Source organism: Oncorhynchus nerka, unplaced genomic scaffold, assembly GCF_034236695.1.
Source record: "Oncorhynchus nerka isolate Pitt River unplaced genomic scaffold, Oner_Uvic_2.0 unplaced_scaffold_1002, whole genome shotgun sequence".
Classification (NCBI taxonomy): Eukaryota; Metazoa; Chordata; class Actinopteri; order Salmoniformes; family Salmonidae; genus Oncorhynchus; species Oncorhynchus nerka.
This window is the reverse complement of record NW_027040293.1, coordinates 161,277-186,212: the sequence shown is the minus strand read 5'-3', so window position 1 is coordinate 186,212 and position 24,936 is coordinate 161,277. Positions and strand designations below refer to the sequence as shown.

Sequence of the window (24,936 nt, the reverse complement as noted above, 5' to 3'; positions counted from 1 at the left end):
TCTGATGATGAAGGCTGGCAGAGGAGAGGCTGCAAACAGAAACACCTTTGATGAGGGGACTGATCATCATCACATAGATCTGTGGGAAATCTGTCAATGACAAAGTTATAAGTCTGGTTCATGTTCAGTTACCTGTGATGGTGAGGGGGAGGAGCTCACTCTCAGAGGAGAAGTTATGAGAGAAAACATAATTGTCATAAACACAGCTGTAGTTCCCTTGGTGGGAGTCATCTGCAGCAGGGAAGAGGAAGGCAGCAGAGTGATTGACAGCTGGCTGGGTTCTGTTGGAGCCGGTGAACATGAGGAGGAAGGAGCCTCCTGGGTACTGTGGTTGAGTGGAGCAGGTGATGGTGAAGTTGTAGCCCCTGAACATCTCGGGCCCCTGGTGACCCCTGAAGACCCCTCCCATTGGGTCAGTCAGGAAGATATCAGGCTGGACCAGGAGATCTGTAACAATAAAAAGAGAACAAGAAAAACCTCTTCAACTAGTTTCCTATAGATATGACAATAACATCAGCATGTAACAGTGCCAGCCACCCTCCCTCACAGGGCAACATGAGTAGTGGGCCTACAGTCACTGAGACAACATATGTTGATATCAGGCTTAAGCAGGACATCTGGAACTAGAGGAGAGAAAATGAAAACGTAGCTCCTCAACTACTTTCCTCATTTAGATGTGACAATAACATAACATGGTAGTGAGTAGAGACGTTCACTGAGGTAACACTCAAACACAAAAGCATTCTGGGATATTTAAGTGGTATTTGATTCCTACTTGACTGATTGATCTATTTTGCAAAGCAGATTTACAAGTTAAACAGTCATCATGAGAGGTGCAGAGGAAGTTGTATGAATGAAGGAAATCAGTTGAATATAATTATAATATGTTGTTATTACCTGAGCAGATCACTGTGAGTCCAGGAAAGAGATCATAACTTCTCCAACACTCCCTCAGTGAAGACTCAGACCCATAACATGTAACTCCAAACCCTACAGTGGTGTTTCCAGGTAGTTCTGAAACAGTGGAGCCACAACCCAACTGTCTACACACTACTGCAGCTACATTCTCCTGGTCCTCGTCCTCAGCTCCCACAGTCCTCCACTCTCCCTGGTCGTACCGCTCCACTCCACCAGCACAGCGACTGCCTCCTCCCACCAGCCTCACATCATCAGGCTCTGAGAAAAGAAAAAAGAGAGAGACAGTAATCTTACTATTTTCTCACTAAAACACACCTATATTGTCTCTCATATTCTTCACTCCAGGCGAGAAACAATGTTGATTGAGTGACACACTGTTTCTTACCTGAGCAGGTGAGTCCAACAGCATTACCAGGTAGGCAGGTGTTGTTTTTTCTGTCTGAGGTGTCACAGTCCAGGAGAAGGGACTCTTTGCCTTTACACTGGAACTCTTTATCCCAGGTCTGACCCTCACCTTCTCCATAGAGCCCCCCCTGTAGAGCTGTAGGAACCCCACAGCCAACATCCCTACAGACTACCTCTGCATCCTGCCGGTCAAAGTCAGCTTCACACACTGAGGCCCAAGACTGATTGGACTTCACCTCCACTCTCCCAGAGCAGAGACCAGCTCCATCCACAAGCCGCACAGACTCTGGAGAAAAAGAGTTGGTTGAACATTCAATCAGTTTTGTTGATGACACTGTCAAGGACTAAACACAAATATGTTGGATAAAAGATTGTAGTTTGCTATGTTTGATACTGTAAGAGGTAGAAATGGGTTCTTAGTCACTCAGGATCGGGTTGGGAATAATGCAGGCAGGAGACAGGAATAAGTTCACTTCACTTTATAGAAAATAAACAGCTGGACATCCATCAGGCAGCTTCACATCAGTACCATCTGAACTACAATGATCTGCCCATGAACATCTCCCATAAACCAATATGACAAACACAAATATAATGTTTAAATACATCTGACATCTCTCCCTCTATTTAAATGAAATAAAAACACATAAAACATGATACATGGTAATATTGTATAATGTATAAATAAATCTCTCAATATGACCAGTCTCTTACCTGAACAGGTCACATGATGATAATATCCACCATCACAGACACCAGGTGCTCCTGTGATGACACACTGTCCAACAGAAGACTCATCTCCACTACACATACTATATATTGTGACTATTCCTCTTCCCGTTTCAAACTGAGGTCCTCTAGATTCAGCTACAACATCTCCACAGTTCAGCTCTCTACACAAAATTTTAACCTCTCTCATCATGCTCCAGCACCCAGAACATAGACCCAACCACTCTCCTTCATAGAAGACTTCCACTGTCCCAGAACAGGAAGTGGTCCCATCCACCAGTCTGACTGAGAGTTCAGCTGTAAACAGCAGAGAGGAAAACACAGTGGTGAGGACAGATGATGACAGTGATTCTGTTATTCTAACAGCAGTGATGCTTTGTGGTTGACAAGTATTAGTAGTTCCATAAAACACAACTTGTTATTGGGTTTTAGAATGGTTTGTATGGACACATGAATTTTCTACATGAATTTCTCCATGTGGGATAATAAAGTTGACTAATATTGAACTGCTATAATCACTGTAGATTTATACTCTACCTACCTGGTGGACTGACGCTTTGAGCCTGGAGATCTGAGGAGAAAGAGAGAGACAGAGGAGAAAGAGAGAGAAAGACACAGAGAGAGAAACAAAGGAGAAAGGGAGGAGTCAGAGGAAGAGAGAGGCAGAGGTTAAATGAACATCAACATGACCTTTCATGATGTGATGGGGAAGACAGGCTTATTGTTGGTATGGTGCAACTACACCCATGTGTACATACACTATATATACAAAAGTATGTGGACACCCCTTCAAATGAGTGGATTCTATTTCAGCCACACCCCTTCCTGACAGATGTACAAAATCAAGCACTCAGCCATGCAATCTCCATAGACAAACATTGGCAGTAGAATGGCCTTAATGAAAAGATCAGTGACTTTCAACAATGCAACATCATAGGATGCCACTTTTCCAAGTCAGATGGTCAAAACTCCTCTTCTCCCCCCTCTTAGCTTCTCCACCCTCTCCTCTTCTCCATCCTCTCCTCTTCTCACTTACTCTTCTCCCCCTCTATTCTCCTCCCCCTGTCCCCCTCTTCTCCCCCTCTCCCCTACTCCCTCCCCTCTCCTCTTCTCCCCCTCTCCTCTCCTCTCCTTCTCCTTTTCTCTACACTCAGCTTGCTTCTCCTCCCCCTTTCCTCTTCACCCCCTCCTTTCCTCCCCTCCCACATCTCTTCTTCCACTTCCACTCTCCTCCAATCCCCCTCCTCTCTTCTCTTCTCACCCCTCTCTAATTCTCTATCTTCTCCTCCAATCCCCCTCCTCTCCTCTCTTCACCCCCTCTTTTCTCCCCCTTTCCTCTTCTCCCCCTCCCCTATCTTATAATCCCTCCTCTCCACTCTTCCCCCTCTCTTCTCCTAATCTCCCCCTTCCCTCTCCTCTTCTGCCCCTCTCCTCTTTTGCCCCTCTCCTCTCCTCTCCTCTGGTACAGAGTCAATGTGGAGGCTATATACAGGGGGTACCAGTACAGAGTCAATGTGGAGGCTATATACAGGGGTACTGGTACAGAGTCAATGTTGAGGCTATATACAGGGGTACTGGTACAGAGTCAATGTGGAGGCTATATACAGGGGGTACTGGTACAGAGTCAATGTGGAGGCTATATACAGGGGTACTGGTACAGAGTCAATGGTATAGAGGCCCTGGACGGCAGGAAGCTTGGCCCCAGTGATGTACTGGACCGTACCACCACCCTCTATAGGGCCGTAACACTACCCTCTATAGGACCGTACCACTACCCTCTATAGGGCCGTATGCACTACCCTCTTTAGGACCATACCACTACCCTCTATAGGGCCGTACGCACTACCCTTTATAGGACCGTACCACTACCCTGTATAGGGCCGTACGCACTACCCTCTATAGGGCCGTACCACTACCCTCTATAGGGCCGTACCACTACCCTCTATAGGGCCGTACCACTACCCTCAATAGGGCCGTACCACTACCCTCTATAGGGCCGTACCACTACCCTCTATAGGGCCGTACACACTACCCTCTATAGGGCCGTATGCACTACCCTCTATAGGGCCTTACGCACTACCCTCTATAGGGCCTTACGCACTACCCTCTATTGGGCCGTACCACTACCCTCTATAGGGCCTTACGCACTACCCTCTATAGGGCCTTACGCACTACCCTCTATAGGGCCTTACGCACTACCCTCTATAGGGCCTTACGCACTACCCTCTATAGGGCCTTACGCACTACCCTCTATAGGGCCGTACGCACTACCCTCTATAGGACCGTACGCACTACCCTCTATAGGGCCTTACGCACTACCCTCTATAGGGCCTTACGCACTACCCTCTATAGGGCCTTACGCACTACCCTCAATAGGGCCTTACGCACTACCCTCTATAGGGCCTTACGCACTACCCTCTATAGGACCGTACCACTACCCTCTATAGGGCCGTAGGCACTACCCTCTATAGGGCCGTAGGCACTACCCTCTATAGGGCCGTAGGCACTACCCTCTATAGGGCCTTGCGGTCAGAGGTCGATCAGTTGTCATACCAGGCAGTGTTGCAACCCGTCAGGATGCTCTCGATGGTGCAGCTGTAAAACCTTTTGAGGATCTGAGGACCCATGCCAAATCTTAGAAATACAACTAAACCTAGGGTATGGCTAAATGGGGTGTGTAGAAATACAGATAAACCTAGGGTATGGCTAAATGGGGTGTGTAGAAATACAGATAAACCTAGGGTATGGCTAAATGGGGTGTGTAGAAATACAGATAAACCTAGGGTATGGCTAAATGGGATGTGTAGAAATACAGATAAACCTAGGGTATGGCTAAATGGGGTGTGTAGAAATACAGATAAACCTAGGGTATGGCTAAATGGGGTGTGTAGAAATACAGATAAACCTAGGGTATGGCTAAATGGGGTGTGTAGAAATAGAGATAAACCTAGGGTATGGCTAAATGGGGTGTGTAGAAATACAGATAAACCTAGGGTATGGCTAAATGGGGTGTGTAGAAATACAGATAAACCTAGGGTATGGCTAAATGGGGTGTGTAGAAATACAGATAAACCTAGGGTATGGCTAAATGGGGTGTGTAGAAATACTTGTTGGGGTCAGGGAGAGAGTTGAGTTATGTACTAGACTGGTGGGGGTCAGGGAGAGAGTTGAGTTATGTACTAGACTGATGGGGGTCAGGTAGAGAGTTGAGTTATGTACTAGACTGGTGGGGGTCAGGGAAATAGTTGAGTTATGTACTAGACTGGTGGGGGTCAGGGAGAGAGTTGAGTTTTTGACTAGACTGATGGGGTCAGGTAGAGAGTTGAGTTCTGTACTAGACAGGTGGGGGTACTAGACAGGTAGACAGGTAGAAAACACATGTTGACTCCCCCTGTAGAGAAACATCAACGCCATCCTCCTCTTTCATGTATCTTACATGTCTATGACTCTGTCATACAGGACACCAATGCTATGGGTGACAATATAATCAACCCACACAGTATCTAGAACTACACAATTATTAAATATTTACTGACTAGAAATATAATAAACCTACACAGTATCTAGAACTACACAATTATTAAATATTTACTGACTAGGAAATATAATAAACCCACACAGTATCTAGAACTACGCAATTATTAAATATTTACTGACTAGGAAATATAATAAACCACACAGTATCTAGAACTACACAATTATTAATTATTTACTGACTAGGAAATATAATAAACCACACATTATCTAGAACTACACAATTATTAAATATTTACTGACTAGGAAATATAATAAACCTCACATTATCTAGAACTACACAATTATTAAATATTTACTGACTAGAAATATAATAAACCACACAGTATCTAGAACTACACAATTATTAAATATTTACTGACTAGAAATATAATAAACCTCACATTATCTAGAACTACACAATTATTAAATATTTACTGACTAGAAATATAATAAACCACACATTATCTAGAACTACACAATTATTAAATATTTACTGACTAGAAATATAATAAACCTACACAGTATCTAGAACTACACAATTATTAATTATTTACTGACTAGAAAATATAATAAACCACACAGTATCTAGAACTACACAAATATTAAATATTTACTGACTAGGAAATATAATAAACCTCACATTATCTAGAACTACTGTCTGACCATGGTATTCTTTGTTTTCCTTGTTATTTTCGTTAGGTCAGGGTGTGACATGGGTGATGTATGTGTTTTTGGTTTCCCAGATTGGTTCTCAATTAGAGGCAGCTGTCTATCGTTGTCTCTGATTGGGAACCATATTTAGGCAGCCATATTCTGTAGGTAATTTGTGGGTGATTGTTTCCGTGTCTGTGTCTGTTTCACCACATGGTACTGTTTCGGTTTGGTATTTGTACGTCCTCGTTTATTGTTTTGTATTTCATTAGTGTTCAGTGTTTGTCTTATTAAAATCATCATGAACACGTACCACGCCGCATCTTGGTCCGATCCTTCCTCCTCTTCAGACGAAGAGGAGGAAATCAGCCGTGACAACTACACAACTATAAAATGTCAAAGTGAATTAAATGCTGTTTGGCCCTAAACAGACAGGACACGGTGGCAGACTATCTGACCACTGTGACTGATAGACAACAGAGAAACAAGTGGACAATGTAGAGACAATGTGAGTATGGCCTTGCTATTGAGAGAGGTCACCATAGGCAGAGAGAAGACAGGCTATGTGCCCACTACTCACAAAATGAGGTGGAAACTGAGCTGCACTTCCTAACCTCCTGCCAAATGTACGTCGATATAGGAGACATATATTTCTCTCATATTACAAGGACCCCAAAATAATTTGAAAACAAATATAATATTGACAAGCTCCTGTATCTGTTAGGTGAAATACCACAGTGTGTAATCATGTCAGCAGAATGTGTGACCTGTTGTGATGAGAACAGGGTAACCAGTGGAGAACAAACATGTTAGACGAAATTATAGTTGAAATGATTAATTATGGATACATTCTTGATTAGAACCATTTATTCTAATACTATTATGTTATGATATGAAATGTATGGGCTCTTGGTTAAGTTGTTCTCAGAGTGAAAGTCAACTCTACAAATAGGCTATGCTTGGAGTGACATTTTAGTTCAAAGTCCTATAGGAACAGCGACTTACTGTATATTCCTACAGTGATCACTGTATACAGGTGAAAACTAGTGTCAGATCGAGCGATGAATGGACGGGGGTCTTTCCCGGTTTTTAGTAGTCTGTGTTCTTGATAGTGAAAAGTGATCGTGTGGTTGAGGTTCCGGGGAAGAAATGGAACAGGTGATTTTATACCATCAGCTTTCAAGAATAGACACTGCAGGATTGGTTTTGGGACTGGCCTCGGTCCATTTGTTTTCGGTCAACTTTACAAGTAGGCTATGTTTGGAGCGACATAGTTTAAGTCAAAAGACCTATAGGAACAGTAATTACTGTATACGGGGGAGTTAAATGTCAGATTGAACAATGTATCCGGCGGAAAGACAGAACAAGTGACCCCATAGATATATAGATCTTGGTAATAGACACTGCAGGTTGGTGGTCTTTATTTAGATTATGGGGAACAATTGAGTTGCTTTTCCGTTGGTCATTTTCAATCAACTCTACAGATTAAGCTATATTTGGGGCGACATTTAATTTCAAAGTCGTATAGGAACAGTGATTACTGTATATTCCTACAGTGATCGCTGTATACGGGTGAAAACTAGTATCAGATTGAACGACGAGTGGACAGAGACTCTTGAGACTCGGTCTATTTGTCCTCGGTCAACCCTACAAGTAGGCTGATTTGGAGCGACAATCTTAGCAGAAGTCCTATAGGAACAGTAATGTATTGTATACGGGTGAGACTTAATGTCAGACTTTAGTAGATGAGGATTCCAATAAAGAAATATTAACCATAAGGTGTTAAATATTGGAATTACTAGTAGATAAGGATTCCAATGTTGAAGATTGGAATTATTAGGAGGGGCAGGAATTTATTATAATGGGTAGTAATCCCTCTAAACTGCTTTCTGAAGAGACGGACGATTACCGTTATATGAAACAAAAAGATCGAAAGAATGTAGATTTCTGTCCTAATTGGGAAAAAAGGTATGGTTTTGACGGACGCCTAGATGTCGAAAAGTTAGAATCCCTTCTAAAATAGATAAAAGGGAGCGAGATTAATGAGAATCCTAAACTGAGGGAAAACGTTGGGCGTCTAAATTGGGGCTATTTTCTGTTGTCTAGATGTCGGAGTAACAAATAAAGATAACTGTAAAAATGGGTATATTTGCGGAGAGTCTCAGTCAATTTCATAGCGCTGGTGGTATAGTGGTCAGCGCAGCAGTTTTACCAACGGCAATCCACGGTTCGGCTATTTTGCCCAAAATGATCTGGTGGAATAATGTATTGAGATGGGAGTCGTATTTAAATAAATGTATCATAGAAGAGAAAGTTACCTAAAGTTAAGTGTAGGGAATAACGGAGAGATACGATACAATTTCGGGCTATCCGGACGTTATAGCTATTTATGAATCGACTGACATATGATAAATTTAGCACAAAACATGGTACGTTTAAATGTTAGACTATGTTAAATTGAGAAGTTGGGTTGGGGATACTTTGATGGTTTAGAATTTAAAACTGAACGCAATCTGAATAGGGAATATATATATTTTACAGAGGCAGGCAGATGTGTGATGACGTTGCACATTTAACAACACCGTTGCTCAAATTTAAACCGAGAAACGGGGTTGTAGCATTTAGAGGAAAAATGCGTGCATTATAGCTTAGAGTTACTTTTCAAAAGCGGCCAGAAGTTCCAGATACATTTCATTTAAAAAAAGGAGAAGTATCGTAAAGATGCCACAGCTTGCAACGGAAGTGCCGCCAGGCACTAAATGGGCTATATAGTGCAACGCTTGGACTATAAAATATGTAAGAATAGTTTAATCGTAAAAAGTTGTGATTGTTTTTCCAAGTATTGATTTTTGGTTAGGTAACGCCTGGGAATTCGAACTAGAAGTTAAAGTATCCTAAAAAAACTATCTATTTTCTCTGTTTTTCTTTACGGGGAAAAATAATGACTTATCTTAAAGGGACAGTGCACGTCAATCACAGTGGTTTGAGTGTATGACAGTGGAAAAAATATTGTGGGACGACAATTTGAAGATAGAAAAATAAGTTACATGATACATCAAGAGATTTAAAACAAACGATGTGAAGGGATTATCAGAATTATTGGGTGTCGTTGTAGGAGTAAAAGTTTGGGTTAAGGGGATTTCCCTGTTCCCAGAGACAAGGTATTTTAAAGGTGTACACTCACTAAATGCGAGTATGAGTTTTTAATTAGACAAGTGAATAACGTATGGGGAACAGAATAGAGTAATTAAAATACTAAGTCAAAGACGAGACAGTTACTTAGAGCAAAAGGGATTCTAAATGATAACAAAGAGGCAATTACGATTTATGCCCATCGAAAGGTTTTTATAAAATTAGCGAATTTAGAGATGTTGGTTGGGGTGGTAAATTATAATTCAGGATTTGAACAGATTTGAACAGATGTGATAAATTAGGTTTGGTTAATCGAACAAGAATGATTTACAATTCATTTGAAGTCGCTACGAATTGGCAGGTTGAGCGCTTGATGATGACGTCACTAGCGAGGCACTTTTGTCGCCAGGGACTGGGGATAACGGAGCGGTTTCGAGTAACTTTTCAGAAGTTGATATAAATTACAAAATACATTTGTAACAGTAATTTGAGAGTTGCCAGGATAGTCAGGAAAGATGCTAAAAACGATCAGCTGATACCTAGGTAGGCATCAAGGGTTGTGGCGTTGGTTTGGGTTGAACCATTTTAGAGAGGGAGAGACTGGATGTCTGAATCGTAAAACTTCGTGGTAATGGATTCCATGGTTGTCGATTCCAGGTTTGATTGTTTATGTAACACCAGTGAATTTGAGCGTGTTTAGGTAGAATTCTTTGTTCCGGGACGGATGGGAGTTACCCAAAAATAAGTCAATAAAAGGAGCCATGGGAGAAAGCGAATGCATATTTATTAAATATCGGGGATTAAATTACGGATTTCTTACACTGAGAAATGTATCGGGTTAATTGTATCTAAGGGTAACATGTTCATTTGAGTAAACATATACATTGACGGTGTTGGAAACTTATGATTAATGATTTTAGTTCAAGGGAATCATCATTAGGTTTTAGTTATAGTTCACTTATTGAGTTTCTGATTCGAGGTAGCATAGTGAATGATAGTTAGGTGTGTGTCTCACTTTTAGAAGCCTCCTGGGATTATAATTTTGGGGAGAGTGGGGAGAGAGCAGCCATAAACGACCAAATTGAAAAAGGTCTGAAAATATATACACATAAAACAATTGTTAGAACTATTGGTTTTAGTGCAAAGGTATTTTAAAGAGGCACGCTCACATATGGAACCTTATGAGTTTTTATTTTATGGGTTTTAATTACACAGGTGACTATTTCTATTTTAAGGATAAAGGGTTCTTTAGGTCTAATATGGTATGACCTTTTGACCTTATCGTGGCTATCTTTTGGGGTCTGATCAGCCCCGGGGGAGAGCCATTTGTATAATTAATTGTGGTCATATTGAGTTACTAGTTTTAAGGTAAATTCACTAGAAATGAAGCAGTTTTGGTTGTGGGGTTAGAATTACTGTTTGAACCGCAAATGAGAAAGTGGTTCAGGATTCTGTTTTTACAACATTAGCTGTGAAGTTGTTGAATGGACTATTAGTGATTTGGTATTGTAACAGAGAGAAAGTCATATTTATCATTGAGAATAAATAGGGAGATAACATATTTTGAGCCAACAGGGCAGGGAAGAAATTGAGATATTTTTGTTTGGTTTTAACACCTGTGTACGGGAGTGCCAAAAGACGGGAGACATTACCTGTGTAATGGGGAGGGTGTCCGTATGGGGATTACATGATAACCAACTTGGGACAGTTCTGGGATTGGAGAAGAGGATATCCTTATAGCATAGGGGATCCCACAAAGGTGGATGAGTTTTCCATGTTATGGGGGAAACCTGGGAGCACTGTTGAACTTTGTAAAGGTGATGAAATCCTACTAACCATCAAAACTATTAAGCTCTCTGATACAGGCACTTACACCCTCGGACTACAAAGGACCGGGACAGACACGATGGGTGTGTTTTCTATTAAGGTACTGCCAAAACCAGAGGTCCCAGACGAACCAGGGCCAGACACACTCCTCTACCACCCCTGGACCGAACCTGCCACCACTGTGTTAAAAATCCCATTCAGGTAATTCATGTTAGACTATTCAGCTATTGATCAATTAGGCACCGAGACTGGTTTTGATGGTAGGGACAATTTGTGGCTGTCTTATACAGAATAGACTGGCTTTGGATATGCTTCTTGCCAGTCAGGGGGCGTCTGCAAGATGTTCGGTGAACAATGTTGCACGTATATTCCTAATAACACCAGTCCAGATGGTAGTATATCTAAGGCCCTTAATGGGCTTGATGCACTATCTGCTGAGATGAGGACCATGGCGGGGGTGGAGGAGTCTGGACTGTTCTCTTGGTTGGGAGCCTGGTTTGGTAAGTACACTGGTATGGTGGTTACTGGATTTCTGACCCTAATTCTTGTATTTTTGTTATTGATGTGTTGTGCTGCTTGCATCATACCATGTTTTAAGAAGTCTGTTACAGATGTGGTGAAGGCTTCAGGCATGATGCCTTTGCTTGATGCTCCAGTTGGAGATGCTGATACTGAAGCATGCTTTCAGGGAGGATGAGACTGACTGAGGATGACCCATGTATGTTTGTTCTCCCTGTTGTGAAGGGTGGCATGGTGCCCACCTGGTGCAGGATAGGAGTAGCTGAGAGGACCAGATGGTTTATAATAATGCTTTGCTCTGCTTTACTCTGTTTTCCATGACCAAAGTTTTATTCCACACTTTGCAACACATATTAAATCCATGTTATTGTCAGATAGAATACTGAGGGTCCCCAAGGAGAGGGCTTGTTAGTGTAGGAAGGATTTTTAATATGGTTAGCATTTATTAGACCTTGATTGATTATTATACGTTTTTAAATAGTATTACATTTAACAGGAATATAGGACATCTGTGATGATTTAGGATTATTGTTAGGATTAAGATAGATTGATTAAGGAAATGTAAGGACTTTAGAGAAAAGCCGCTCATAGACATGTTTTTTCTAAAAGAAAATCCATGAGTTTAGATAAAGCAAAACAGTGAGACATGTAGTTCAAATTTGGAAACATGAGAAACAGAGCTACAGACAGAAGAGCCCTCCCCCACACTGCAGAGACCTTGAAGGTTGAAGAGCAGAGAGAAGTTTTAGAAGGGGAGCCAGGACGGGCAAAGATAACATAATGTGTAGATAACAGTTACTGAGTAGAGACAAAAGCGAGAATTGGACATGTGGAAAATGAAAGGGGCGCTCCTAAATGATAATGTCAGAACAGAAGGATAATATACTAAATCTTACCTAAGTCATTATTTAAGAATAAGGCAAGGTTGTTACCTGGGCAGAGCCAGGTAACAAAGGGGGGATGGGTAAATGGTGTTCTAGAATAGGATGTGACCTACGGGATAATTAACTAATAACATTTTTTTTAGTAACCAAACCTGTATGTCCAAGATTTTATGCACTACAGGTGAACTACAGGTGAAGTCACTCAATCCAGTCCCATAGGCCTGTTGGGGGGACCATACCAAGGACTCCTGGTGACAGCTAGCTCAAAGAGCTACCCAGATTCATATCGCACTGCGGGAGGGTAAGGCACCCTGACACTGTCGAACAATAACAGAGTTCGAGAGGAGAACTGGAATTAACAGAATTCTGGGGGCCATCTCTCGAATGAAAAATACCTTACCTGTCCTTTCCTCACTGTTGTTGTTCATAGAAGTGAAGATGTGTCTGGCTCTTGCTAGGCGATGTGTTCTAGGGGAGAGGGTGGGGCTTCACATGGAAGCTGTTTGTCTGAAGCTGTTTTATCGTGTGTGACATATTCCTGATACAGCACGTCCTACTAGATATGCGGAGAGTGGTAATTTGACCCATGGTTTAGACGGTGAGGATTTTGTTCCAAAATAGAAGAGATACCGGTGCAGGTTCCCATATTGATCGTGGACACAGGTCATAGCTCATGGGGAGAGAGGGCTATATGAATCCACTCACCCAGTATGGAAGAAGGTAGAGTGGCATAAAGAGACGCTTAAACCTTTAAATAGAAATGAAGGAGGATCAAGGGTTGTGGTAGGGAGATGACCAGGTCTTGGTCGACACCCTAGTACGGTTCTGGGTAGAGGAGTTTGGGTCGGTATGGTAAAGCTGTTCATGAAAGCAGGAATGCCAGATAATGACAGTTGTATTGATTTGCACTATTTATATCCCCAGGTTCCCCTTAAATCAAGACTTCCTCCCTTTACAGTGACAGGAGGAGAATATTACTGTCTGGCCCGGTACGGTACACATGGGAAATACGTGGGGGAAGTTAGTACTTGCCATAGGACAGAGAATATGACCACTGACGAGACCATGTCTGATTTGACAGGTTGGTTGAACTCTGGGGATTTAAATAAAATAAAGTGGGCCAGTGTTGACACCTAGTGGTTGTGTGGGGTCATGTGCGTTGGATGTCTTTTACACTCAGACAACAGGACATGAAGTTATCTAAAAGGGAAAAGAGAAGCACTCCATCTGGGTCATTTGATGACAAGGTATACATTGAAAACATTGGGGTTCCAGGGGAGGTGCCAGATGAGTCAAAGCAAGAAATCAGATCCTAGCAGGATTAGAGTTAAGCATTTCCGGGGCTCTACTCTCACAAGAACGTGGACTGGATTAATGATATTTATGATAATCAACAGCGCTTTAACAGGTATTCCAGAGGTGTTATTAACCTCTTAGAACGCCTGCTCTATACTGCCCCTGTTGGAGAAAGTGCGTACCCATAGTAAACTGAAAATATTTTTACCCAAAATTGCTAATATATGCATATAAAAATTATTATTGAATAGAAAACACTCTAAAGTTTCTAAAACCGTTTAAATTATGTCTGTATGTAAAGCAGAAGTCTCAGGAGAGCCATTCTCCCAAACACTCTGTCAACAATGGAAAAGTTGGGTCTACTTTGACGTCATCGCCAACACCCTTCCCAGGCAGCTACGGATCCAGGAACAGTCTCTATCAGTTCAGCGCGATGTCTGCTTTCAAATGACGCGTTCACTGTAAGAATCGCACGAGCCCTGCACCTTTGGCGCGCGAAATTCCGCGTGTCCCTCTCAAAACCGGGCACTCTCTTGCGCGCGGACGATTTGGAGTACGTCTTTTTCCAACATGCAGCATTCGAAGCCGGTTTGTCTGTTAGCGCTGTCCTTTGTTCTACATGCTAAAAACATCATAAAGCTCGATTTTGCACATCGTTTGACCAGTTTAATCGACATATAATATGTAAATTGGAAGTTTTAATGCGCAGAGTGCTGGACCAGAAGTCATTTTTGATGCATTCCAGCTGAAGCTGTTAGCATATGCTAATACAGGGACACACAACGTGAAACCAAACGATGTATTGGGTAAGTATGACTCCTTCTACGTCTTCTGATGGAAGAACATCAAAGGTAAGGGAATATTTATGTGGTTATTTTGGGATTCTGTGGACTCCAAACGTACTGCTAATATCGGAGCGCCGACTCCTAGTATAGCCAAGTGAACGATGTAACGTTAAAAATAAATGTAACACAGCGGTTGCATTAAGAAGAAGTGTATCTTTGTAAATATATGTAGAACATGTATATTTAGTCATGTTTATTGCTTGTTATCTGACGTTATCTGTCGGAGCTATCATCATTTCTCCTGACATTTGAGTAGCATGTTTTTTTTTTAAATGTTGTCAACCGAGATTTATGGATATTATATAGCATATTATTGAAAAAAAATAAATGTACTGTGTAACATGTAATATTACTGTCATCTGATGAAGATTTTCAAAAGGTGAATTATTTATTTTTTAATCCTACTTTTAAATTTTATTTTTTCTGGGACAAAATGGCCGCCGCTTGCCTTTTATCTAATATAAATATGTGCTATGTTTTCGCCGTAAAACATTTTAGAAATCTGACTTGCTGGGTAGATAAACAACTTGTTTATCTTTCATTTGAGCTATTTTACTTGTTAATGTGTGGAGGTTAAATATTTTTAGGAATATTTTTTTGCATTGTGCGTTATGCTAATGAGCTTGAGCCCTAGTCACGAACCCGCATACGGTATTGGTGGACTATGAGGTTAACCAGTTGCTCCTACCCTCTACTTTTTTTAACATTTTGTTAAAAATCGCGCAACATTTCAGCGCCCTGCTACTCATGCCAGGAATATAGTACGTTCATATGGTTAGAATGTGTGGATAGGAAACCCTCGGACGTTTTTAAAACTGGTTAAATCACGACTGTGGCTATAACATAACGTGCGTTACATCGGAAAGCGCAGGAAAACCTGATCACAGAAAATGGAAATAAATATCCTTGCGCCACTTCCAGCAATTGTTAACAGTGAGCCGAATTAGATAAGACCGAGCATTCAACTCCCACAGCATCCCCATGTTGTCTAGAGTCTTGTGAATTGAATCATCTTTGATTCTTGGTTGAACCGAAACAGGGGCACCACTTACCTCCAGTCTCCGCCCAGATCATTCTGGAAGAGCTCTCTCGTGAAATTTTTTCCAAGACGACAGCTAATGATTTTTACATCGCCTACGGATGATTTTTATCACTTATTAACGTTTACTAATACCTAAAGTAGCATTACAAACGTATTTCGAAGTGTTTTGTGAAAGTTTATCGTCTACTTTTTGAATTTTAAAAAATGACGTTACGTTGTGAAATCGCTGTTTTTTTCGTTTATCACACAGTCTACATATAACGATATCTTGGCTTTATATGGCCCGATTTAATCGAAATAAAGACCCAATAGTGTTTATGGGACATCTAGGAGTGCCAACAAAGAAGATGGTGAAAGGTAATGACTGTTTTCTATTTTATTGTGCGGTTTGTGTAACGCCGAAATGCTAATTATTTTGTTTACGTCCCCTGCTGTGCTTTTGTGTTGTAGTGTATTGGTGCATGCTATCAGATAATAGCTTCTCATGCTGTCGCCGAAAAGCATTTTAAAAATCTGACTTGTTGCCTGGATTCACAACGAGTGTAGCTTTAATTTGATACCCTGCATGTGTATTTTAATGAACTTTTGAGTTTTAACTAATACTATTAGCATTTAGCGTAGCGCATTTGCATTTCCAGAGCTCTAGTTGGGACGCAAGCATCCCAAGTAGAAGCAAGAGGTTAAAGGTTTTGTAGAACAGACTGAAGCAACCAGCTGGAAGGCCTGACAGAATAGAATTGCATTAAATAAAAGGGGAAGTGGGCGTGATAATCAGGACCATGTCTTACATCCCAAGTGACACAGCTCCGGACGAATCAGTGCCCGAAGCCTCAGCTGGTTTGACCACCCTGGCTCACGGGTTGGCAGAAACTTTGGGGTGGATACTTCTCTGAACTAAATTGGTTTGACAGTGTGTATGGAAAAATGTTGTGTTATGGCCTACCTTCACCTGTGTGACTGTGTTAGTTTTGTACGGACGTGGTTGATTGCATGTATGTATGAAAGTTATTATTTCCAGGACTCTGGAGAGATCAATGACACTACAGATGGTGCGTTATGGGCCGATTCCAGGTTCTGACCCGTGGAGGACTGAAGGCATGTCTACAGAGGAAGTGGACGAATCTGGATCTGTCATTTGTGGGGAATTTATGTTTGATGAGAATAGTGTTGAGATGAAGGGGAATTAGATTGTAATTTGTTTCACTGATTAAACTGTTTTTAATAAAGATTGTAACGAAAATCCTGAAAGAGGAGTTATGATTCTGATGTAGGTTTAAAAACAGTTGGAGTTAAGGTTAGATTTGATTAATGATGGGTGAAGAGTCGGATAAACATTTATAATAATGTTGGTTGTGTGTCTATTCATATGATAATCTGATAAACCTTTATAATAAGGTTAGTATGAGTAGGTTAATATTTTTATTTTGTAGATTTGAATGTATAATATTTGATCAAAGGGAGGATTGTTAGAGGAAATTATAGTTGAAATGATTAATTATGTATACATTCTTGATTAGAACCATTTATTCTGATACTATTATGTTATGATATGAAATGTATGGGCTCTTGGTTAAGCTGTTACTGAAAATGTAAGTAAAAACAAATTAATTGTCTGTACCTTGCGAGTTTAAGGGGGAGAGATGAGATAGCTTTTCAGACAGATAAGAATGTTTAGATTGTGTTCCATTAGTGGAGAAAAGTATATCTTTTAGACAGGTTGGAATGTAGTTTTATGAGGGGAGTAGAAGATCTCCAGACCTGAATACTACGCTATTATGAGGATGGGAGAGAGTGTGAAACTGATGACGTCATTTTATGTTCTCTCTTTAAAATGTAATGTTCTTTGTATTTTGGGTCAGTACTCATCAAGAATAAATGCTGAACTTGTTTTTAAGACTGGTCTCTTGCTAATTCATGCAAATGATAAACTTACAACTTATCATGAAATAGATAAGAGTGTGAATTTGGTTTTGGCTGCAAAACACACAGGAATTTAGAATTCCTCTATCAAAACACCACAGTAAATAAAACCTAGGACTAGATTTATCACTTTAGTTCATTTCCCTTGACATTTGTACTTTTACTTTTTGTACACACAGCTCACACTCTCCTACACACACTAGCTGACTGAGAGGGCCCTAGTGGAGCAGGCTGGCTGAGAGGGCCCTAATGGAGCAGGCTGGCTGAGAGGGCCCTAGTGGAGCCGGCTGGCTGAGAGGGCTCTAGTGGAGCCGGCTGGCTGAGATGGCCCTTGTGGAGCCGGCTGGGTGAGAGGGCACAAGTGGAGCCGGCTGGCTGAGAGGGCCCTAATGGAGCCAGCTGGCTGAGAGGGCCCTAGTAGAGCCGGCTGGCTGAGAGGGCCCTAGTGGAGCAGGCTGGCTAAGAGGGCCCTAATGGAGCCGGCTAGCTGAGAGGGCCCTAGTGGAGCCCTTCCCTAACTCTTTCTCTCTTCTCTACAAATCTCTCTCCCCCCTCTCTTCCCTCCCCTCTCTCTTCCCTCCCCTCCCCTTCTCTCTCTTTCTCTCTCCTCCACAATTCTCTCTCTCCCTCTCGTTCTGCTCATCTCTCTCTCTCTCTCTCTCTCTCTCTCACTCTCTCTTCTTGACATATAGTGTTGAACATGTTGATCTTGACTCAGCTCATAGACCTCTATCATCTACACCCCTCCCTTCTCCTACTCTAACATAACACCAATATAATATATAATACATCATATATATTCTCATTCATTTACATAGAGACAGATACAATCAGTCATTGACACACTGAATATACAACAGTCAGATGCATGACACCATCACAACTTAACTGACATTAGTGCCTGTCCCCAGATGGACAGTTAGACTACAGTAAAGTACATTTACAGGTGATCACATCATTGTCCTGCTTTGAGACACATTTTTACTGTCTGCTTCCAGTTGCATGTTATTTTACTAACCCTGCAAATTATAATATATCTTACAATATCAAATCATATCTCAATAACTGTCACAAGTGTAAATCAGAATAACAGCATCCTACCTGTGCTCCACAACAGGGTCATCGGTACCACTGCAGGTCTGTCACTAACTGGGGTTACTGTCATGAAGAGAGGACTGATGTGTGGAAAATACTGCTAGGCTATATGACTTCTCTCTCATTATGTCCTAACTTCAATGATGTGAGATTAACTTCTTAGCAACTTATCTTGGATCAGTGGTTGAACACACTACAGCAATCTGACATGTTAAAAAAAACTCCACAGGAAACTGCTGACAGAGCAGCAACATTTCACATAGTGTCCTATAATATCACCTCTAACTTTCTACTGCTTGAGTTCACCTCTTATAGAATATTGACTTAATGTTCCAGCACCTAAATATAAACAGTACCAGCACCCAAAATGAGTACTGATGAGGTCTCATGTTAGAGCAGGAGAAGGGGGGATGTGGTGTAGAAGCTAGAGGTCTGTTACCCAAGTCAACTCAACAGGCCTGATGCTATATGTCAGGGTCAGGCTGGGCCAAGAGAGGAACAGGTTACTGGTTATGATGACATCACTGGTGAGAAGTCAGTGATAAAAATATATTCATTTGATTTAAATGTTTGTCTCTCTCTCCCTCCTCCCCTGTCTCCTCCTCAGGCTGTCAGTGAGTAAGAACTATCTCTCTCTCCTATCTCTCTCTCTCCTCTCCCCTGTCTCCTCCTCAGTCTGTCAGTGAGTAAGAACTATCTCTCTCTCCTATCTCTCTCTCTCCCTCCTCCCCTGTCTCCTCCTCAGGCTGTCAGTGAGTAGAACTATCTCTCTCTCCTATCTCTCTCTCCCTCCTCCCCTGTCTCCTCCTCAGTCTGTCAATGAGTAAGAACTATCTCTCTCCTATCACTCTCTCTCTCCCCTCCTCCCCTGTCTCCTCCTCAGTCTGTCAGTGAGTAAGAACTCTCTCTCTCTCCCTCCTCCCCTGTCTCCTCCTCAGTCTGTCAGTGAGTAAGAACTATCTCTCTCTCCTATCTCTCTCTCTCTCCTCCTCCCCCCTGTCTCCTCCTCAGTCTGTCAGTGAGTAAGAACTGTCTCTCTCTCTATCTCTCTCTCCCTCCTCCCCTGTCTCCTCCTCAGTCTGTCAGTGTGTAAGAACTATCTCTCTCCTATCTCTCTCTCCTTCCTCCCCAGTCTCCTCCTCAGTCTGTCAGTGAGTAAGAACTATCTCTCTCTCTCTCTCCCTCCTCCCCTGTCTCCTCCTCAGTCTGTCAGTGTGTAAGAACTATCTCTCTCCTATCTCTCTCCTTCCTCCCCTGTCTCCTCCTCAGTCTGTCAGTGAGTAAGAACTATCTGTCTCTCCTATCTCTCTCTCTCTCTCTCTCCTCCCCTGTCTCCTCCTCAGTCTGTCAGTGAGTAAGAACTATCTCTCTCTCCCTCCTCCCCTGTCTCCTCCTCAGGCTGTCAGTGAGTAAGTTATCTCTCTCTTATCTCTCTCTCTCTCTCCCTCCTCCCCTGTCTCCTCCTCAGTCTGTCAGTGAGTAAGAACTATCTCTCTCCTATCTCTCTCTCTCCCTCCTCCCCTGTCTCCTCCTCAGTCTGTCAGTGAGTAAGAACTATCTCTCTCCTATCTCTCTCTCTCTCCCTCCTCCCCTGTCTCCTCCTCAGTCTGTCAGTGAGTAATAACTATCTCTCTCTCCTATCTCTCTCCCTCCTCCCCTGTCTCCTCCTCAGTCTGTCAGTGAGTAAGAACTATCTCTCTCCTATCTCTCTCTCTCTCCCTCCTCCCCTGTCTCCTCCTCAGTCTGTCAGTGAGTAAGATCTCTCTCTCCCTCTTCCCCTGTCTCCTCCTCAGTTTGTCAGTGAGTAATTACTATCTCTCTCCCAGCCTTGTGGTTGATTAAAGACCCCCCCCCCATCCACAAAAGGGGACATATCTGCGTATGTTGTGGTCTTGTGAATTCTGACTGAATTCTGGTAAAGCGGATGCTCTTTTATCTCAGCATGTCTACAGATTCTCTTTTCTCCCTGTATTTGTTGGCTTGGAAATGTTGATACCGGAGACAGTTATCAGAAGAAACTGTGTAACTAAGCATTTATAGAGGCTGAGAAATGCATTCTAATGAATTGGAGGGTTGGTTATCCTCCAACAATGTCACAATGGACGGCAGAAATGTCTCGTTATGTATCACTAGATTTGATTTACTGGTCAACGTTCATGAGGTCAGGATGCCTTATATGGAAAACTGTAGGACAAAAGGATTCTGTATAAAAAACATGACCACTTCCTGTTTTCAACAGCTGTTGGGTTGTTCAGTCCTGCCCTGGGGGTCTGCTGTCCTGTGTGTTGTGACTCTGGCCTTGACCTAACACACCTGAAACCAATAGTGAATGTTTCACTAAGATCCTAAAGCTGAGTGGGATGTGTTGGGTTGGGGTGGTGGAGGACGGGCCGACCCAGATACACCTTACAGTATGTACAAAAGTATGTGGACGCCCCTTCAAATTAGTGGATTTGGCTATTTCAGCCACACCCCTTCCTGACCTGTGAATAAAATCGAGCACACTGCCATGCAATCTCCATAGACAAACAATGGCAGTAGAATGGCCTTACTGAAGAACTCAGTGACAATCAACACGTCACCATCATAGTATGCTACCTTTCCAACAAGTCTGTTGGTCTAATTTCTACCCTGCTTTAGCTGCCCCGGTCAACTGTAAGTGCTGTTATTGTGACGTGGAAACGTCTAGGAGCAGCAGTGGCTTAGCCTCGAAGTGGTAGCTCACACAAGCTCACAGAACGGGACCGCGAGTGCTGAAGTTCGTCGCGTGTAAAAATCATCTGTCCTCGGTTGCAACACTCACTTCCGAATTCCAAACTTCCTCTGGAAGAAACTTCAGCACAAGAACTGTTCGTCTGGAGCTTCATGAAATGGGTTTCTACAGCAGAGCAGCAGCACACAAGCCTAAGATCACCATGTGCAATGCCAAGCGTCTGCTGGAGTGGAAACACTTTCTCTGGAGTGTTGAATCACGTTTCACCATCTGGCAGTCCGTACCACAAACCTGGGTTTGGCAGATGCCAGGAGAACACTACCTGCCCCAAAGCATAGTGCCAACTGTAAAGTTTGGTGGAGGAGGAATAATGGTCTGGGGTTGTTTTTAATGGATCATGTTAGGCCCCTTAGTTTCATTGAAGGGAAATCTAATCTCTACAGCATACAATGACATTCTAGACTATTCTGTGTTTCTAACTTTGTGGCAACAGTTTGGGGATGGCCCTTTCCTGTTTCAGCATGACAATGCCCCTGTACACAAAGCGAGGTCCATACAGAAATAGTTTGTTGAGTTCGATGTGGAAGAACTTTACTGGCCTTCACAGAGCCCTGACCTAAACCCCATTGAATACCTTTAGGGATGAATTGAAACGTTGACTGAGCCAGGCCTAATCGCCCAACCTCACTAATGCTGTTGTGGCTGAATGGAAGCAAGTCCCTGCAGCAATGTTCCATCATCTAGTGGAAAGTCTTCACAGAACAGTGGAGGCTGTTATAGCAGCAAAGGGGGGGACCAACTCCATATTAATGCCCATGATTTTGGAATGAGATGTTAGATGAGCAGGTGTCCACATACTTTTGGTCATGTAGTGTACATTCCCCTTCCATGCAAATGTGTAACTCTTTGCAGATGAGATTAAATCTAATTTTAAAAAATATATATATATAATTTTTTTAATCATTAATTTCAGAGGTCAGGGGTCAGGGGCTGAGCCGGACCAAGAGTGGAAAAGGTTGCTGGTTATGATGACATCACTGGTGAGAACACAGATATTCAGTTGGCTGCATGTTAGACTGTCAGCCCTATCTCTGTTGACATCTCACTTTCTCTCCACGCCTTCTCTCTCTCTCTCTGTTCCTCTCTCTCTTCCTGACAGATAGCATCAGACCTGTTGCCTTAGTAACAGACCTCTATCATCTACACCCCCCTTCTCCTACTCTAACATCAGACCAATATAATATATAATATGTCAAGTATAAGTAGTTCCATAAAACACTACTTGTTATTGGGTTTTAGAATGGTTTGTATGGACACATGAATTTCTCCATGTGGGATAATAAAGTTGACTAATATTGAACTGCTATAATCACTGTAGATTTATACTCTACCTACCTGGTGGACTGACGCTTTGAGCCTGGAGATCTGAGGAGAAAGAGAGAGAGAGAAAGAGAGATAGATAGAGAGAAAGGGAGGAGTCAGAGGAAGAGAGAGGCAGAGGTTAAATCAACATAACATGACCTTTCATGATATGATGGGGATGACAGTGGTATGGTGCAACAACAACCATGTGTAAACACATTCGCTATCTCTCCTCCACCCTCCTCTCTCCTCCATCCTCCTCTCTCCCCTACCCTCTTCTCTCCTCCGCAAATCTCTCTATCCCCACCCCTCCCATCGTCTCTACTCTACCCTTCTCTCTCCTACCCTCCACTTTCCCCTTCCCTCTGTTCTCCCCTCCCCTTCTCTCTACCCTACCCTCTCTTCCCTACCCTCCTCTCTCACCTATCTTGCTCTATTCCCTCCTTTCCCATCGCCCCTCCCTTTCTCTCTCCTCCCTTTCTCTCCCCCTACCCTCTCTCTCTCTCCCCCCTTTCTCTCTCCCCAACCCTCCTCTCTCCATACCCTCTCTCTCTCCCTCCTCCTCAAATCTCTCTCCCACCCCTCATCTCTTCTCATCTCTCTCTCTCTCTAGTTCTCTCTCTCTTCGTGACGTATAGTGTTGAACCTGTTGATCTTGACTCAGCTCATAGACCTCTATCATCTCCACCCTCCCTTCTCCTACTCTAACATAACACCAACCTAATATATAATACATCATATATACTCTCATTCATTTACATAGAGACAGATACAATCAATCATTGACACACTGAATATACAACAGTCAGATGCATGACACCATCACAACTTAACTGACATTAGTGCCTGTCCCCAGATGGACAGTTAGACTACAGTAAAGTACATTTACAGGTGATCACATCATTGTCCTGCTTTGAGACACATTTTTACTGTCTGCTTCCAGTTGTATGTTATTTTACTAACCCTGAAAATTATAATATATCTTACAATATCAAATCATATCTCAGTAACTGTCACAAGTGTATAGCAGTATAAGAGCATCCTACCTGTGCTCCACAACAGGGTCATCAGTACCACTGCAGGAATCATGTCTGTCTCTAACTGGGGCTCCACTGACATACACAAGTCACTGTCATGCAGAGAGGACTGAAGACTGGAACGTGCTGCTCGGCTATATGACTTCTATGTCATTAGTTCATTACGTCTTTGATGTGAGATAAACTTCTTAGCAACTTATCTTGGATCAGTGGTTGAACACACGACAGCAAACTAACATGTTAAAAAAAACTCCACAGGAAACTGCTGACAGAGCAGCAACATTTCACATAGTGTCCTATAATATCACCTCTAACTTTCTACTGCTTGAGTTCACCTCTTATAGAATATTGGCTTAATGTTCCAGCACCTAAATATAAACAGTACCAGCACCCAAAATGAGTACTGACGAGGTCTCATGTTAGAGCAGGAGAAGGGGGGATGTGGTGTAGAAGCTAGAGGTCTGTTACCCAAGTCAACTCAACAGGCCTGATGCTGTATGTCAGGGTCAGGCTGGGCCAAGAGAGGAACAGGTTACTGGTTATGATGACATCACTGGTGAGAAGTCAGTGACAAAAAAGATGAAGGGGAGAGGAGAGGAGAGGAGAAGGAGAGGGGATAAGAGGAGAGGAGAGGAGAGGAGAGGGGGGGAAGGGGAGAGGAGAGGAGAGGAAAGGAGAGGGGGAGAAGGGGAGAGGGGGAAGAAGAGGAGAGGGAGAGGGGAGAAGAGGAGAGGGAGAGGGGAGAAGAGGAGAGAAGAGGAGAGGGAGGGGGAGAAGAGGAGAGGGAGAGGGGAGAAGAGGAGAGGGGGAGAATAGGAGAGGGAGAGGGGAGAAGAGGAGAGAAGGGAGAGGGAGAGGGGGGAGAAGAGGAGAGGAGGAGGAGAGGGGAGAAGGGGAGAGGAGGTACTGTTTGTCACACCGTTCCACTCAGAGGACTCTACTGTTATCAAGTGGGCATTTCAGTGAAGTGAACAAGTGCACACTTCAGGAGAAAGGAGTGATAATTGGGACCATTTTTCTTTCTGGTCTACAGTCCTGCGTCTGT

At 42.7% G+C, this 24,936-nt stretch overlaps 1 long non-coding RNA gene across 2 annotated transcripts; it reads right to left on the bottom strand.

Annotated features, from left to right (window-relative positions):
* Positions 1-1,260: 1,260 nt before the first annotated feature.
* On the bottom strand, positions 1,261-24,012 carry LOC135570270 (uncharacterized). 2 transcript variants are annotated; one of them, XR_010463496.1, is made up of 4 exons: positions 23,901-24,012; positions 22,888-22,917; positions 2,594-2,623; positions 1,261-2,349 (listed from the first exon to the last, which is right to left on the bottom strand). It is a non-coding gene; the product is annotated as an uncharacterized LOC135570270 (long non-coding RNA). The 2 variants fall into 2 exon arrangements; XR_010463497.1 differs by lacking the exon at positions 23,901-24,012 and having other exon boundaries at positions 1,262-1,609; positions 2,038-2,349; positions 22,888-23,039.
* Between the last annotated feature and the right edge of the window lie 924 nt (positions 24,013-24,936).